This window comes from Anser anser, assembly GCF_964211835.1.
Source record: "Anser anser genome assembly, chromosome: 3".
NCBI lineage: Eukaryota > Metazoa > Chordata > Aves > Anseriformes > Anatidae > Anser > Anser anser.
The window spans coordinates 116,957,364-116,970,285 of record NC_139722.1 but is presented as its reverse complement, the minus strand read 5'-3'; the positions used below and the strand labels follow the sequence as shown (position 1 = coordinate 116,970,285).

The window sequence follows — 12,922 nt, the reverse complement described above, 5'->3', positions numbered from 1 at the left end:
ATTTCTTTTTGATGGAACAGTTTTCTGTTAGAAAATGTAGTTTAGTGGAAATCAGAATGTTTCATGGGACTACGTCAATCTGACTACAGCTTTTGACAGGAGGAAGAGAAAATGAACACATTTTTCAGTATTTTAGTAAAGAGTCATTTGGACAATGTACCTTAATGAACTATTTGACATGTTTCATTGTTTTGAATTTAAACATGGAAGCTATTGTCCTAATTTACAAAGATAAAAGTTCAAGTACATAGTATTTAATACCATCAAATTGTTTAGTAAATGAAAGATTTAAATGGAACAGTTTGTTAGGCATATCTTTTTCTAGAACATGTCACTGTTGTAGATTTTATTTCAAATTGGAACAAAATTAAAATGAGCTTGAGGAACACTTAGCCTTGGCAGAATAAAAACAAATCCTGATGTAAATCAAACCTATGAGTAAACAGTATTGCTCATTCCTATGACTCTGGAAAGAAATGTCAGCCCAGATCTTCCTACAGGCTGCGTAGAAGCGTTAGAAAGTACCTACTGACCACAAGGTAACCAATGTGGTGACTGAAGAGGCCTGAAGCAAGGGGACTGGGTGAAATGATTTGGAAGACCAGCCTCAGGGAGAACCTGATCTGCTGTTCATGTTGCATGTCATGACATGAGGAAGTGACCATTGGCAAAAGCAATATATATTTTAGGGTACATCCAGGACCTTTTTTTCCTTTTAATATGGATAAATTCTAAGAAATTCTTCTTGAGTGAAAACATCCTTGAAGGGCAGTGAGGTGCAGGCCGGCTTCTCCAAAGCATGAAAAACAAATGGCAGAGGAAAGTGGTGGTGGCAGCAGCTAAAGGAAAAGAGAAAAGCGCCTTGGGCCCTGGAACTTCAGAGCAGTTGTAGCTCTGCAGATACTGTGTCGGTCTAATCCTAGATACTCACTGAATGTTATTGTGACTAGTTTCAGAAGCTATAATGGAGCCTTACTGGCAAAATCTGCATTGTCTCCAGGCTTTGGATTAAATCTGATGGTTGTCTCAAAGGATGCAGATACATTAACTTCCAAAAGGAGAGCAGTCTTCTGTACCTAGATAAGTGTGGTGGTTGTCAAAAGTGGAATAAAAGCTCTCCTTGTATCAGTGCATGCCTGAGTATTTATGTACTGGTGTTCTGAGCCTGTGCTGCCTAGTTCAAAGTACCAGCTGCACGAGGCCTTCTGTTTCATGTCAGGTAACTGTTTTGCACTACTGCCGAACTCTGTAGGTAAATTAGCTTCTTTTCAAAAAAAGGTGTTTAATTCCTCCACTTGCATCCTGCCTGTTGTGTCTCTTCTCAAGGGGGCAGTGAGAAGTGTTCATTGGGGTGATAGTTTTGGCTCCCAAGTTGACTGTTGCCACTTTCCAGCTATGCTGGGGAGAGGTGACTGGCAGCACATCTATTTGTGCCTGCTCTCACTGAGGAGAGAAGGTGCTTGTTGCCTCTCAGTTTTGAGATCACTTTAAATGGTAGGTGAATTGCTTAAGACCGAGGACCAAACAACTAGTTCATGATTATAACACTGGAAACATGGTTAGAAAAGGAAAGCGAAAACTCAAGAGGAGAATGTATCTCCCCCTTAATCTCTTATTGTAGCTCATTCTTGGGATTTCCCTGGAGGTATTTGTAACAAAGAGCGAAGAATCTGCCTGCTAGTGCTGTTTCTGAAGAATCCCACTTCAAGGTTTGTGATTCCTAGTTTGCTTGGAAAGTGGGTGGCTGCTTTTGAAGTTTGAAGTCTATATTGTGCTATCAACACTTGTTTTGTGGTCTTGATTCTAGCTGGTCACTGTAGGGTGTGTGTGCATGTGATAAATACACACAGGCTTCCTTGGAAGTAAATGTTATTGTAAGGATAACTCTGCAGAGTGGGTATTTCTGCCTTTCTTCTTCCAGAAAATCAACTGCATTGCACTTACAAATTTAGAGATGAACATTTTGTAAGTTAACTATCAAACGAGATTTTTAGTGTTGGAGTTTCCTTCCCTCAGCAGCATGATTGCATTGCATTCGTGGCTTGAGCATTTTCAGGTATCTTGCCAGCATTTGTCAATGCTGATTTGGGCATGATTTGGGCACTACAGGATACCTAGGAAGCATGATCTGGGGCTACAGAACCACAAGTTCTCCAGTCTCTAGATCACGCTATATAGTAATGGCCATAAAATTAATAGCACTGAGATGAAATAGTTAGTTGGCTTGTTCACCATTTTCAAAATTATTTGCCTTTTTTGCAAAGTGTATTATGTTCTAGTGACTTGTCCTTTCTGAAGTGTGCTGTAAATGTGAAAAAGATCCAGTCCTAGAGCTCACCCCCAACAAGTAGCATGCATCAGTCATGCACATAGGCATGTCAGCAGTGGTAGGTTGCCAGCTCAGGTATTTCTGTTTGCAAATTTACATCTCAGGTTATGCGCTCACTTTTCTGAGTGTTTCCAAGTTAGCAACCTCGCCTGTACTGCTGCAACCAGGAGACTGATGGAGCTTTGGCAAATATTTCTTATTTCCTCTTGGTAATACAGTTCCTGCATCTCACTGAGGAGCAGAACCATACTTTGGACCACAAGTTAAAATTCTTAAGTGATGATGTTGATGCAGAATTTTTTTGAAAAAAAATCTGCATTATATTGGCATGTAGGAGTGTTTTTCCTTAGTACATATTTCACATTAAAAATGTATAGGAAAATGATATGATATGATTTAATGTATGTGCTGCATCCCATCTTAGGGGATGAATGTCATTCCATATGCTGTAGCTAAACATAAATGAACTGTTATTAATGATTGCCATAATGTTTTCTAGCAGTTAGCTGGCTGTGATTCTAGGAATTTTTTTCCACTGTGTTTTGAAGGGTTAGGTTATTTAAACTTACTATCAAATAGAATCAGATCAAAGTGAGCTAATTTTTCTTAAACACTAATCATTTTAAGGCTATTGAACTAAATATAGAGGCAGTTCATTAAATCATTAAAACAGCCTGCAATAATGCTCACAAAGTCATTATAGTGCTATTCCCCAGCCAGAGAGGTGGTGTTGCCTTAAGCACAGTTTAATCAAATTAGATGGTGGGCTATGTCCTGGGGTTTCTCCTATTGATATTCATTAAAAATACATGATTTATCACTAATCTCTGTAAGGTATATCCTCCTTCTCCAAATGAATTTTGTAAATGTCAGGGGGAAGAAAACAGAATAGTTTATTGTTATAAGAATTTAAGTGTGGTGTGATCACATTTACATTTATATACTATGTAATTTAGCAGTAGATAGTAATTTTAATGTGCCTTTAAAATTTTTGTCCTTAGTTAAAAAGCTAGCAAAAATGGAAAACCCTCAGGAGCAGCCACTTTATATTTTAGTACTGTATGGGCATATGAATTAGCTTTAGAATTAATTATTTTATAGTTCTTCATACTGCTTGCTCTTACAGTTTGTCTACAAAAGTTCGCTATTTTATTTTGTGTACCCCTTTTGATACAGTTTTCTGCTTTCTCTTTTTATTTGGAACATTTCAGTGTTGTCACTTCCCTGTCCTTCCCCCTCACTTTTTTATTGTATTTAAATATTGTCTTAAGTTTTAAATTAGCAGGAAACATTGAGAAGACCACACAAATAAACATTGTCCTGTGTTACTCCTTTTTCAGTGGTGATTTCTCCACTTATATAATGCTTTTCAGTCCTGAAACATCTTACAAATGGGTTAGGATGATCATGTCACCTGGTACCTAGGCGTACAGCTGATTAATAGTGCAGAGCATGGCTCTGCCACGCCTCAGACCAGGAATAAACACATTCCTGATTACAATGGTAATTTGGAAATGGCACAATCTAATTACTCACACTGGAGTTTGCCTGAATTATCCTGACTCTTGTTTATAAAAAAAAAAAAAGGTAGATCTAACTCACTTTGGTAGTGGAACAGCTTGGAACCTAAGATGAACGTCCCAGGTGACACCACGGTTGTTCTGAGAATATCTTGATGTTGTGTTGGGTCACTTCTGTTGCAGAAAAGAGCCATCCATTGAATTTAGTGATGGCTGTCTGTGTGCTTATCCAGGGTCAGAGTGCACTGGGGTCAGTTTAAAAAAACAAAAAAACATGTAAGATTATCTGGGGGGCGTAGATCAAGTTCTCAATGTCCTCAAAGTCTTCTGTCAAAGTTGGGAGCTTACCCAATGCTGCTTAGTTTATGGGATCTGGTGCTATGTGGATGCAGATTAGTATGGAACCATTGAGTATTAAATCATGTTACTGCAGAATTGCCACTTCACTAGGACTGACATAAATATAAAAGATATGTTGTAATTACTGAGGTGGTGTTGTAATTACTGAAATGTTCATATAGCAATCCTTGTGCTAGGAACTTCACATGTGGTTTTAGAACACCATCCCACTTGCATTTGTCAGATGAGCCAAAAGCTATTCTCAATTACACCGAGGTAAATTTGAACAGATTGCTGTCACTGGATCTGCTGTTAATTTACACTGGCACATCCGAAAGAAGAGCTTATTTCTATGTGTTTTAGAAATTGAAAACATTCTTCAAGGCAAATAATTGCTCTGCTGAATGTTTGAATACAGGTGGCTTTGGTTTCATTGGGCTGTATCTGAATGTAACTGATACCCTAAAAGTTTAAGCCATTTGCAGTTGGTATAGCTGATGTTCCACTCTGTCTCCCTTATATTGGCACGTGAGTTTCTCAAGGATAAATCTGTTCAGTAACCTAAGCCTGTAGAAAACTATTAGCATTAGCAGATGAGCTCTTAAAATATCAAGCTGTAGGATTTGATGAATGATGGTTCTAGGTACAAGAAAGAGGACAGGGATGTACAGTGTAGTGAGGAGAAAGGTAGGCCAGAGCAGTACTTGCTGGGAAGGGCTGAAAAGGTCACAGAGCTGTAGTCTGAGTTGAAGAACTTGTGCTTTTGGTCATGATTTTATTTTCAGCCAGGTATGTCTCTTATGTTTTTTCCCCTCTATGCTTGTAGAAAATTCTTGGGATTCTAAGGTTTGAAAATCTGATACTTTGTTTCCAACTTTCTAGCCCTACTGGTGATGTGGAAGAAAGCTGGAAAGCATCCTAAATGCAATGTGACTCCATCAACAGACCTCACAGTGGAGTTAAAAAGGTACAGTTCAATTTAAAAAAAACACCCTTTTCTTAACTGACTGCTAATAGCATGCCCTTTAAACCCATCCCATGATATTTTTTGGAAGTGAACTGTGTTTTATTTATTTTTGAAATGGTCTGGGTTAGCAAAGGTAGAGAAAGCAACCACAGAGCTAGCTGAATGGCACAAAAGGTTTGTATCAATGCATGTGCTACTCATGTAGGGTGCAGCACGTATGTGAGCAGCTCTGGCGGCATGCAACCCCAGTGGAGCTTTAGTGTAGGTCTGGCAATCAGTCCATAAGCCTTAATCCTGCAAATATACATCACGCTTCATTTTATACTCGTGAGAAGCCCAACCTGAATAAAATCCTATTAAATTGAGAGTCTACAGCTAATTAAACACCTGCTTTTCAGTGTTTTTTTTATTTTAGTAAGGTTAGGTACAGTACATAGAAAAGCATGCATCTGTAGCATTGGTTCTACCATTTTTTGGAGAAAGTCAACAGATGAAATGTGTTCTGTGATTTCATATAATAATAGATCAGCATAATAAAGTGCTGATAAAAGGCAACATCTAATTTACCTAGATCTATGTTTTTGCTTCAAAAGTTTTTTTCCGAAGTAAAATGTGGGGTACAATAGGGTTTATGGCTGTTATCCACAGGCTCTTTGGCTCTAAAGCCTTTAAAATAAGTGAACAGGGCTGTGCCTTAATTATTGGCAATAACTAGCTTTGAAAAGAAAAGTAATAAATGGTAGTCCATACAAAGTCCCTTCTTAAGTAGCAAAATGCATAATCCACCTGGGATATTGTTTTAAAATTCATTTCATCCTCAGTAATTTGATGAGAGAAAGTTGTATTGGTCATTTCTCTTGTGTAAGAACTGTGTTGCACCTAAGGGCAAGGAACACTTATTTTTCATGATTAATACCTGTGAGTTTCCTGGCCTAATGAAAAAGCCACAGATGTATTTGAAATGATATTGCTGTTTTCCCCACTCTTCATTCAATTCATGTAAACACTTTGACTATTGCCCTTTTCCATTTGTGTGCAGAGATTTTACATTACCTACTGACACACTGGCAATAATATTTGTTTGTATGTGTGGTTGTAATGTTGAAGAATGTGAATTCCAAAATGAGTAATTCTAAGGGACTAAGGGAAAATCTGTGTGCGTTTGTGTAACTTATGCTATTCAAAGGTGAATAGACCCAGAACTGAAAAGGAGTGTTAATGAAATATTTCCCCCTGCTTTCCCTGGTACCAATCTAACCTGACCAAGTAATCCAGTGGTAAGTTTTGCATTGCTGTAGTGAAAGTCTATCAATCTTTTCATTGCGGTCTCCTATTTGTTGAAGTTGTCTGAAATGTGTATGTACCTAAGAACAAGTAAGGAAAAACCCACCTTGGAAATGGTGTAGCTAGGCATGTATCTTGGCTTGGAAGTATTTTGAATGAATTTTAAATGTTCTGTTCTTTGTCCCCCACCCCCATGGAAATTGTAGCATTAGTGTACTTCATAATCTCTTACTGCAGTGTCCTCTTGCCTTTCTCTTATGCTGACTCTTACATCACATGCTATAGCTTTTCTGAGTTAAACTGAAGATCCTGGTGATGAAGTGCATGTCTTCAACTCCCCCTGGCCCTAGCCCTGTGCCCTTATGGCTTTGTATAAATACTTAAAATGGTCATGCTTTATTTGCTGGTATGTTTTCATATTTATTTCCTCTCCCCTCTCCTCCAATATAATAATAAAAAAATAATATAATTGAAAGAACAATTTGTTGTCTTGTTTGGTGAGACACAAGTGAAGGGAATACACTTGGGAAGCTGAGGGTATGCAGAACAAGAAAGGAGGTGGAGTCCTCGTTATGATAGCCAGGAAAAGGCTAAAGGATAGGTTCAGCTATTATTTGGTTGTGTTGGTAGCAATAATATCTGTCCTATGGTGACAAGAAGCCCTACTGGCTAGTCAGAATGCCACTGTGTTAAGCAATTAAATATAAAACAATAAAATGAGTGGTGTCTCATTGAACTGGCAGTTTAATAAGTGCTGCTATAACACCCATTCTAGCACGCTTAATTTTTGTGTTAATAATTGGCTTTGTATTAGCATGGTTGTTTTATGATGTATTTGTTTCTGTATTAGCTTCTGCAGTAATGAAGTCATCTTCAAAAATGGGAACTAATTGTGATTGTTCAGTAGAGATGCCCTGAGAAAGTCTTTGAAGAGCTAGCAGTGGTTTTCCTCATTCAGCTCAGCTAGGTGTTAGCATGAAATCTGCTTGCAACACCTGTAATATCCAGCTGCTTAACCATTTCTGTGCACATCAAAACATGCAGGAACGAATTTCTCCAGAGTAAGAGTTGGTTCAAAAGTTAAGGGTCAGAATATTGGGGAGCAACCCTGATGGACTCTGGTGTGGTCCGGTGCCTGGTAGAGAGAATAGAGCTAACTTTGAATAACTAATGTAGCCATCAGAAGACAATCTGTATTAGGCAGTTTCTTCATTGATAGACACTTGGCAAGGAGTAGGTTGTGATGATGCAGCTGTGTTTTCACCTCAGGTATTGGTATCTTGCTGTGCAGTGTATGTCTCTTGCCAGGGCTGAAGTAAGATGGCTCCCCTTTGAGGCAAATGCCACTAACTTTAAGATGTTGCACCTGGTTAAATAAAGAGCTACATTAAAACATAACTGAGCTAAATCACTCCAATGCAAGCTATAACAAGAGATGGCATATCTATTCTGGATGCTCATCAGTAGAGCTAACTTAGCATAGTTATGCCACTACAAAAACAATGCTGGTAGAGGCAGTGTCCCTTGTTTGCATTTGAGACGCTGCTGTTCCAATTCATTTGAAGGCTTAATTTCTTCCTTTGTAGAAGAGGAAGCATTTTAAATACTGTCGTGACTTGTACTTACTGTGTCCCAAAAGAAGGATAGAGCAGAAGAGAGAAGCAGAAGCTTTATTTTACCAGAGAAGAGGAAGTAGTAATCTTGGGAGGGTCTATGATGACTTTTGCCATGAAGTCAAGTCCTGAGACTGGAAGTATAGGGTATGGTGGAGTTCCCCTCTTGTCTCAGCCTAAGAAACCTGCTTCTTGTGACCTATCACGTAAGCACTGTCTGCTACGCATTTTTCCCCCAAAAGCTCCTGGCAATAGAATAAAATGCTCCCTTATGATGCAGGAAGACAAATACTAATTTTTTTTAGTTGACAACTTGTGTGGCAGATTGATACGGGGATTGGAGGCAGAGAAAAGAATGGTGTTTCTGTTAGTTACATGATTACTTTCCAGCAGGACAAATTAGCCCCTGCTGAGCTCCAGGTTCCCCCAGCTAGTCTACCTATGCTTGAATTCAGTACTTTGAAGCCTGCTTAACTACCGTTTCGTAAGAAGTACTCATGTTTGTCAAGGCTCCTAGACCTGACCACAGATGCATATAATTTCAGTAGAATGCCTACTTACTGGGCAAAATGAATCACTCCCTTTCTGTTGTATTTGTCTGAGGTAAAAGATAAACATAGAAGTATAAGAAAGTTCTGTAACTATAATGGTTATAGCATCACAGATGGGGGTCTGTGTGTACATCTGAGCATACATGCACAAACATATCAGGTGAGATCAACTCTTTAAAAAGCATCTGTTTATTTGATCAGTAAATCAGGTATTTCCTTGTGAGTTTGACACTGTCTTGACTCCATTCTCCAGGGGATTTTGAAAGTGTGCAGATACTCATGAGCTGATCAGCTCGTTGGTTGTGTTTCTTCTGTTCTACTAAATTAAGCTGGAGCAAGCATTTTGTTTTCCACATTCACGTGTGTATATATGGCATGTGAACATTTCTCATTTTAGCAAGAGATCCAGCATAACTACGCTATGTAAATGAGAATTTCTGTTCAAAACACTATGAAGAGTGCATGGTTTGCTTAAGGAAATCATTTTATTGCAACAGTTGTGGCTAGTTTCAGTTCTGGTCATATCTTTTCAGCCTAGGCAGGTTTTAGCTATTGCACATTTCTGTGTCCCTCTCTCTCATTTCTTGCTCTTTCCACCCCTGGGACTGTGCATCTAGAGGAGAAATTTGCATGGGGCTGCTCTCAGTGCCTTACTAAGGGATGTTTCCCAGGTCTGGAATGACATGTCTATCATTGCTATTTATAACTGCAAAGTCTACCAATTCAGTTTGACCCTCTGAGTGTGAGGTAGGGTGATGCTGTGATGGAGCTGAATTCTCTTTTCTTGGTAATCAAAAATTTATCTTCTGAGACCACAATTTGGGAAACAATACATACAGAAATATTTCACAGCTTTGCTTATGATTACTGTGGTAGTGCAAGACTACCTACCTAGTTCTCCGAAGTCAGAGTAGTCATCTGCAATAATGACAAAACTTAAGATGAGGTAAACAGTTCCATTCCTGTTTTACTTCATGGTCTCTTTTGAGTTCTGTCTATTTTCAGAGACTTTTGTTGCTTTGCTTGTGCTTCCTCATGTGTCTCATCGTTACTCATCATGACGTTAATACTTGACACGCTTGGCCAGCTTATGGCATCTGTGACTTTCCACACTCAGGCCTCTATTCTAGAACAGTAGAAAGAGGCATTCCTTGTTTTAATGACCCACGCCTTGTGACTTGACTGCTCTCGTATACAACTTCATGCCTGCTCAACTCATGCAGTATTTACTGTTCCTGGAAAGAATCTACTGAGTTACTGTTTCTTTGAGTAGCCATCCTGAGGGAAAGATGAATACAAACACCTATAAAATATTTGGCCCTGTGGGGTTTGTTCTCATATTCTTTCCATCCTAGCTTAGAGAGCAGCATATAAAGCATTACCTGAGCCTATTACCAACTCGCTTTTATTTTCTATATTTCTTTTAGTTTGAAGATCTTGTTTAGGTACTGTATCTTCAGGCTGCAGCACTGCTGCTGTCAGAAGCTAAGTATGATCCTCTCATTTTTTTATCACCTATATTTTAAAGCTGTAACATAGCAATCTTACATAGCATGTGATTAAAGTATTCTGGGCTGCATGCCCTAGCGGGGAGAGCACCTAGTTCTAATCACTTCATTAATGGTGATGGAAAAGGAGCACTTGCATGTTGAACTGGAGTTAATTGTACTGACCTGCCATGATAGTGTATGCAAGTCCTGGCTGAGTGCAGGTTGCAGGCTTCTAAAAGTGCAGTTTCGTGACTTCTGGATCTTTCTTCCACTCCTAGGCTATAAGTAGCAAGTCTTTCACATTCGTGCTGTGCTGCAAGGAGTTGTCTGTACAGTTTGGATGGGGCTCTTCTGATGTTGGTACTGGTCATCCAGCTTTTAGGAATGAGCACCTACGTCCTGCTTCATTGAAAACACCACGGTTTTCTATGGCAGTATTGGAGGCTGGTGCTCCTGTTCACCAGCTTCTTAGAAAGGCTGTGCTGCCCTGAATTAACAATATCTGTATTGCCACTTTGCTGTTCACACCAGTGGTTTGCCTGCATCTGAGAGCTCAAAAGAAATGTCAGCAAGCTCTAATGATCTCTGAACCCAGCTGGATTTTTAGCTGTAGTGTCTTTTTTTTAGCTGTAGTGTCTTCGGAGTTGTTTTTCAGGTTCTATTTAGATCTCCTGTAGTAAGAGTGAGGATGACCTGTGTGTAGTTCTGCAGCTGTTTCCAGTTTCACCTTGTTTAACTTCAGTTTAGTGCTTTCTTGCAAACAACTGAAGATACAGCTGTGCTCTGCCACCACTTCTGCAGTACTGTCTCCTGTGCCCATACACCAGGATATCGTCAGTTGTGATTCTAAACCTTGGAAGTTCTGTTGGTTGCTTTTGCTGACAACATCAATGTTCCTGTGTGGCAGGTTGGGTCCCATAGAGTGCTCTTGGCCATCTGCATCCACCTGCTGGTGTTCACCATGTGGTGAGGTTACTGTTCTACAATAACTTGTACCTGTGTCTGTCTTTAGCAATAAGTAGCGACACTGTTTGATTCTGCCACATCAGGTAGTATTTCTTGAAAGCTTTTCAATAGCTTTGCAAAGTTTCCGTCTATGCAGAAGTGCAATTTACCTAGCTTTTCAATAGCCTGCATGCTGCTTATCCAGCTTGTGGGCTTGGTGACTTTAGCACCGATGCCGCCTTTAGCATTCATTTTATTGCTCCCATTATTTCTCTCTAATGTGATGGGTACGTGGTGATGCAGGTGCTGTATTGGTTAGGTTGTTCCATTTATTTTCAGGTGTAGCATGCCTGGAAGACATCCAAGTATTGCGGAAACATCTTGGTAATATCAGAGGGGTGTTACAGTTCTGAGCTTGCAGCTTTTTTGTATGTGTGTATGGCTGGTGATGTCTTCAGAGATGCTTGTTCCACTTACACTTAAAATAAAAAAAAAAATCTCTAAACTTAGGGACCTAAATTTTGACCAGCACAGGCCCTTACTGCAGCCTGGAGTCATGCTCTCTTCTCTAACTTGGTATATGGCTTATTTATACACCATGCAAATAGGACTTGAGAGGGGAGGCTGAGAGGAAAACTTGGTCCAAAACACCAAGTACACCTGAGAAGCAGGAGACTGAAGCTTGTGTGCACCTGCTTTAATTAGGCAGAGAAGGAATGTGGGTTTCTGAGGTCAGGACTCTAACAGATAAGTAGTTGGTTACTGCAGGGACTTTCCTTTACGTTGTTTCCTTACATAAAGAAACTGGAAGTATCTGATTCTGGAAGGAAACTCTTGCTTCTTGATACTGAGTGCAGGGGATTCAGTAGAGGTAGATGAGATGCTGAAATGCCACCAATTCCTGTACATTTCATACCTGGCCAGCTTAAGAAACTAGTTCTGAAGGCTTCCCTGTTCTTAGGTGCCTCTCTGCCCTTGTGGAACAGCTTGTATCCTGGAGTGGGGCCCTGCATCAGGCAGTTGCCTGCCTTTCGGTGTTTTAATGCTGAACCTTCTGTGCAGCCTGGAAGTAGCCTGCGTTGCTCAGTTTTGTAGATATCTTTTGATAGTACAGGTGAGGCTTGAAGGTATTGAAGTTCATTCCAAAATCTGGTTATAAAATGCTTGAGTGCTTCAGTCCCCACCTGAAGAAAGGATGATGAGAAGAGATGCAGGATACAGTGATTTCTTTCCTTTGTAAGAAGGGTGGATAGTATTTGGCAGCCTGTTCCAGAACTGGGAAGACTTCTGTTCAAGTGCATAACTACGGTATTTCTGGTGAAAGTATCATTCTCCAGTGGGAACACTGAAAAGAGCTCTTCGTGGATTTTAATCTGCAATGGGGATCTCTCAAGCCAGTGGTTTAAAAAAAAAAAAAAATGAAGACAATGGATTGCAACTGGAATTAAATTTTCTTTAGTCTAGATAACACTGGATTCAGTGTGCTATATCAGTATGACAAAGAAGGGAAGTGAATTATCATGGGCCCTAAAACTATTGTTGGGGAAGGAAAAGATTTGTAGATGCGAGTTAACATACTTTGACAACTGTTTGCCAAAGCCATTCATTACATCTGCTTCTGCATTAGAAAGGGCACAATATTTCATTTTCCATTTCCTTTCACAAATAGAAAATTAATTGCATAGACTTGCAGAAAGTGCAGATATAACTCGTTATGTATTGTTAAGGCTGTCTGTGATAAATTTATCAAGCTTAGACAAAAAGTACTCTGAAATCACAAGGGATCTATCTTAATTAATGTTCTTTAAGTGACAGGTACACCTGTTTGGAAATGGGAAGTAAGAACAGACAAATTTTCCACAAGTGCAGCATTATTGGTCTCTG

General features: G+C 39.5%; 1 protein-coding gene across 4 annotated transcripts in view; it reads left to right on the top strand.

Annotated features, from left to right (window-relative positions):
- Window positions 1-12,922, top strand: part of BCL11A (BCL11 transcription factor A) — a 141,822-nt gene that overhangs the window by 21,189 nt on the left and 107,711 nt on the right. For all 4 annotated transcript variants that reach the window (XM_083829711.1, XM_083829710.1, XM_083829712.1 and 1 more), the window contains exon 3: window positions 5,071-5,155. The gene's annotated coding sequence lies outside the window, so the exon portion shown is untranslated. The remainder of the gene's footprint in view (window positions 1-5,070; window positions 5,156-12,922) is intronic.